Here is a 6,077-nt window from a genome sequence, read left to right as displayed (position 1 = left end):
TGGGTCTGCATCTTTAGTGGTTTTCATCATCTTCTGGCTTGTCATTTTCCCGTTAATGTGAGTTACGTTTTAATGTTCTCTGAACATGGGTGTTACGCGCTATTCGAGCTTCTGGAGAGATGACCCTCCATGCTGAGGGGAGGAAAGGCAGGGAAAAGGACACTACAGGTAGGCTCAAAGATTAATCCAAGTGGAACTGAGGAACCCAAGAAAAAACCCGCAGGGTTTTAACTATATTAATTAATTAACTGTATTAATCTAGAGCCACAGCCTCTGCCCATCTATTCCCACACACTCACTGCCTCTCCTAGGCAGGGACTGTCTCCCACCTGGAGCGCTCTCATGCTGTGATGACATGCTTACATGCAGCCACAGCAGCTGACTTCTCATGAGCTATTGTGGCATTGGAAATGTTTTAGGACTGTCTTTCTCCATCCTCTTAATGCCATCCCCACCACAGTCTGAGGGTAATCCTTCTTCTCCTCTACTCCTGCTCAAGACCTGGTGTGACTCTTCCAGTGTGTAAAAAGTGGCCTCCTTCTGTTGCAAACACTGGGTCCTACAAGAGAATGCAGGTGCAAACTGTACTGGTTAGAATTTCCCAAGATTTTCTTAGCAGACTAAGAAAGGCCTGCTTATAACTCTGTTAAGATAAAATTAATATAGAAAGAATGGCGTAGTAATTTAAGGTGACCCACCATCTATTTGAAATAAAACAAGAAAATCATGAGTACAAGCTAAGGATTCAGAAGGTAGGATACTCAACGTGCTGGAGAGTATCAGCAATGATACCTCCAGAAGCCATGCAGAGGCACTAGTCTTGAAGAAGGGCTTTTGCCTCCACACACCTGACCACACTCCCAGCCCTTTAATTATGATGAAATTGTTCCCTTTTTTTTACCACTGCCAAGTCGCCTGGAAAAGCTGATCCTAGTTAACTTCCCAGAAACTCATTCCACAACACTTGCATTATAGTCTAAGGTTTCTGTTTTCTTTCAAAACCAAACAATTCGTTTATTAAACCCAGAATTTTTAAAATTTGACATGTTATACACACACAGGGACAAGTCTGCATTGCTGTCCTCTGTTCCTGCCCTGGCTCCCTACCACCACTAAAGATGCTGAGTGTTGAATTTTGGTCCTGCTGCCTTTTAGTTTGGATGCCTGTGAGGCTGACTTTGCATAGCAAGTCCCAGATTCTGGTAGTGAAATGGCTCCCTTAGAGAGAAAAGCAATAAAAGCTTGAGGCACCTTTCCTGAGAAAGAAACTAGAATAACCATGACTTCAGTTGTCTCCACTGCAAAAAGTCAAGCCCCAACATCTCAGCCTGGTGTATCATAACATAAGGACAAAGAAGATAACAGATGTCCCAGGTCAGCAGGCGTCCATCTAGATCAGCACCTGTCTGCATCAGCAGCAAGAAGCAGATGTCTAGGAAGGCAAGAGCAGAGCAAATACACACTACATCCCACAGTGTTTCCTAGCTTCCAATATGTCTTAGATTTCATGTCTTAGATAAGTTGCAGAGGAGGACACATACTAGTGTTCATCATTTCTCTCCTGCGCTGAACTGCTCTCTGTTCTGTCTGCTCTCCGTTTCCAAACCAGTGCTTTCCTCCTTTCTGTCCCCGTAACTGATAAGAGATTTCTGTGACTTCTGCCAAAAATAATGCCCTGCCCAACTGCTTATCTGTACAATCAACTCTCCCCTAACTTCAGTTAAAAAATTCATTTATAATCTTATCTAAGTGCCAGTGGGCAGGTCCCCTTATGGTTTAATTTTTGTCCATTGCTTCTCTCCAGACTTATTTTAGGAGAAATGTTGTTAGTTCCTGCTTCTTCTGGGAAGCATTGCAGGTTGCTGATAACCAATCTGTCTGCGAAGACTATTGCATTGTTGCTGATTTTAATACAGAGTTTCTGCAGGTCCTCTGGGACCTGGGACATTCTTTGCGAGAGCTGGGCAGAGTGTGAAGCCTGACGGTGCAGACCTAGCACCGCTCAGCTCTGCCCCGGGGACACATGAGCCAATTAGCTGCCCAGAAAGACACTTGATCCTTCTAAGTCTGAAGATACTTGGCCTCCTTTAGTCTTGTGTCTGCTGATTTGTCTCTCCCTGTCTCTTTCCCACAGCACATACTATTGCTTTGTGACAAAATTTCAGTTTTTCCTCTGGGCCACCACTACTTGAGAGACCATGAGCTCCCTGGTGACTCCTGCATGGCTGCAGGGAAGGGGTTGGAGAACTAGGACTGCCCAACAAACAGCCTGAGCTCTTCTGAAGTCACACATTGGGAGTTGTGTGGACACCTTTGCTCACACAGATCAGAGCAGCAGCTCACTTCTAGTTTGCAGCTGTGTTCTAGTGACATGGGACTATCCACGGTCCTTTCTCCTCACTTCCTAACAGTTTCTCAGTATGCAGTTTGGGAGAATAGGAACCTGTTGGTATGTCCAAAGTGGAGTACGGAAGGAGCAATCAGCTAAGCCTGGTAGATAGCACGCTGCATATTTGCACCTCTCAGTTTTGGGTGCATTCCAAAGGCTTTTGATGCATGCCAGAGTTTGTATAGGGATCATTGGAAGAAACCTTGTCATGAGAGATGCCAGTTCCCTGGCTTGCCTTGCTAACTTAAGCAGATGGCATCTTGGTAGCCTCTGAGCAGATTTGTGAAGGCTTTGGGGATCTGTGGCCAGAAAAAAACCCACAACAGTGTTGGTGTTACGTCTTCAGCTTACCTTGAACTACCCCTTCACTGAAGCTAAATTAAAAGAAAAAACAGGTTTTCTGGAGGAAATGATGGAGCAGACTCTCATCAAGCGTGTAGATGATTGAAAATGAGGAGATCAGTCAATATGCTCACTGGACAAATACGTGCTGACTTTCAGAGCTTCGACAGTAATAAACTGCACAGGAAAATATGCAGAATAACTATATAATAATTAGAATAAATACTAACTAATTTTCAGAAGGTCACATTACAAAAACATTATTAGGGTGACAAAAAAAGGCATTCAAAAGTTAGGTGAAACTGTAACAAAGTCAACCTCTGGCAGTTTACATCAACCTCTCAATAATGCAGGGCCAATTTCAACACTGGATTTAAGGACATGATCACACCTGTTATTTTATTTTAGCTGTCAGGTTAACACACCAGTGCTGTGCAAGAAAACAGGACTAGTCCCCTCTAATATATACCATGATATAGGTTTTACAGCTCATTTAAATTGTATGTCTTTCCTACAGAAAATAAAAGATGCCAGAAGCGACACCGAGGAAAGTGACAGGAGTGAAGCAGAGGATCTGGCAAAACAAAGAGTAATGCAGGTCTTGCTGCAAAACACCAAGAGCTGGGCAGATTCTTAAAAGCAGGGAGGCTGAATGGGACCCTGGGGGGAGAGGCCAGACAGGGTGACAGATGGCTTCACAGTGGTCTGCCTGAGGCATCATCCAATGTCTGGATGGAAGTAATTTCATTATAGTGTTTACAGGCAGTTAAGTCACTTCAGGAGATGTTTTCTTCCCTTCTCCCATTTCGACCATTCTTTTACTACTACTCTATGATTTATCCAGGAAAAAAAAAAAGGCCTGCCAGCCAAAGTCTCACTGTAAACAGGAGAAGAGGGGTTGAACAAGCTGCTGAAGTTATGACACCTAACTGTGGTTATCTCAAAACCTTCCCAAAGGTTCATGAGATAATAAATTACAACTGCTGAAGATTTAACTGACTTGCAGTTTCAGAAGATACTGGCAGTCATTGCCAGCCATGTCATGAAAGGGCTTGAACGTGAAAGATACTAGCTTAAGTAAGCGGCAAATAAGTTTTCAGTTGTATAGTATAAAATGGTCAGGCTTTGGGGAAGGATAAACCATTTCTACAAATAAGTCCTGGCCAACTGATACAGGCTGTGTTTGCTGTATAAATTATACAAAATAGCTCCTGTGTCTAAAAGATTTTGCTAACTGAATGTCTACTCCGGGAGAAGGCTCCTAAAATTGAAAGCAACTGAAATGCTTTCGAATGCACACTTTTCCACCAGAAATTATAATTTAGTCTAAACGGAAACTTCCCATGGGGATATATTCATTTTGTTGAGGTTTCATTTTCAAAATCAGAAAATAAGAGTGTTACAATACTAACATTTTAATGGGATAGTTTAGGGGTTGGGTGACTTTTCACCTTGTAATATATTGTATCTGATGTCATTTTCAGAATTTATAGTAGAACATAAAATTTAAAGTTGATGTGAAAATGGATTACACCTAAACCAAAGAGTCTGTTTCACCTAGATTTCGCATGATACCAAAGTTCTTTAGAATATCAGGTCTTATGTCAGTAAAAAAATCTTCTTAGAAACTTGCTGGAAGTCTGACATCACTGCCAACTCAAAAGCTCAGAAAATGCAGACAGACAAATCTACATGTATTTATGTCTGTAAACAATACACAGAAACCTGAAAACACTGTCTTTAAAACACCTTTTCTACTCAGGCTTTGAGTATGCTTCCAAGGGATCTGACACATTTTACACAAATACTAGGGGAAACTGTTTCTGAAAAATGCAAAGAGGTGGAGAATGAAGGATGGTGCAACTATAAGACACTGCTGTGAAGTACCGTGGTCCATCTCCCACATCTGACCTATGCAAGGCAAAATATAGAAAAAGGCAGGAAAGACGTGCGACAGAAAGGCAGAAGGAACTGAGCCAGCATTCCCTTGAAGGACTTTGACATTCAGATCTGCAGGAAGCAATGCTGAAAGGCAGCCAGCAACCTATCTCTGTGGGACGCCAGCCTTGAGGAGGATTGCCTGTTGCCTAGCTCCGACTAGTTGTACTTTGCTGGGAGTGCAAGACCCTTCATTAGGATACCTGGTGTAAGGGTTTGCCCATGAATTATTTCACCCTGTCCCTGAGGGATGATGCTTTCTTTTAAAGCCCCAAATCATACAGGAGAATCTCAGCTTTTAAAAGATTTATAGAGCCTCCAGGGCACAAGAGTACAAGTGGCCATCAGACTCAAAGAACAGGCCCAGCTTTTCATTGCTGCCAGCTCCATCACAGGGGAAGCACCAATTCTGCTCTCAGCTCATGGAGCTGGCAATGCCGCAGCCTGGCTGGAGTCTGACAGATGGACTAGAGCCGAGCCAGCCTGGATTGAGAGGGCTACACATTTGCAGGCCTAGAGTAGCTCCTGGCACCCTGACGTAGTTCTCAGTGGTAGGATTGCTTTTAACCAACACCTTTGGGTTTTTAAGGCCTCTCCCATTCTCTGGAGATGATAATCATTCAGCTCAGGAACTCTCTTAAGTACATTTTCCTTTCCGTGTTGCTGCATCACATCGAAGAACCAAGAGGTGACAGTAATGCTTGTAGTGCAGCCTCCCAGGTCGCTGCTGTTGCACTCTCCCCCTCTTGTCCAGTCAAGCAGACTCGTGTGGCAGCCATTCTCTCAGCTGCTCCATCCTTGGGAGGCCTGAGCTCCCTTGGAGATCTATCTATCCCCTCCTGCAGCGCTCAGTCCCTAGTCCTGCCCATCAAACCCTCTTCCTCATACGCAGTCTTTAATTAAGGCTACATGCAAGTCCCTGCTCCTTGCACCCTCATTTCAGTGCTTTGGGATGGGGATTTTTATTCTGGGTCCTTACAGCAATGAACCCAAAGGGGACTAGGGAAACTGAAGCAAGACTCAAGTAAGTGCCCCAGTTTGCAAATGGTTATCATCATATTCCTGAATACATAAATCCAGAACAGCCTCTCTCCTTCTGTGGTGTTCTCCAGCCTGGAATAAAGGTAATTTTAGGCATAATTACATAACCTGGGAAACTTGCTTATTTCAGGGTAAAACGATACTGATACTGGGTATGGCTTGACCGCAGTGGTTGGTTGTTGGGTGTTTTTTTTTGCTCTGTCCTACAGCACTAAGAGCTCATACATCTTGCTGAAGATTCCCTTGACACAGATTTATTATTTTACTCCTACAATTTTTCTAACACTGATGCAATGACTTTCCTGCCTCTCCCAGCTGTTCAAAGGACAGAGAGACACAGAGGTTAAAGGTCAGAGCAGCCCTTTAT

This window comes from Haliaeetus leucocephalus, unplaced genomic scaffold (genome assembly GCF_000737465.1).
Source record: "Haliaeetus leucocephalus isolate CR32 unplaced genomic scaffold, Haliaeetus_leucocephalus-4.0 Scaffold76, whole genome shotgun sequence".
NCBI classification, from domain to species: domain Eukaryota; kingdom Metazoa; phylum Chordata; class Aves; order Accipitriformes; family Accipitridae; genus Haliaeetus; species Haliaeetus leucocephalus.
Note: the sequence above shows the minus strand (reverse complement) of the source record.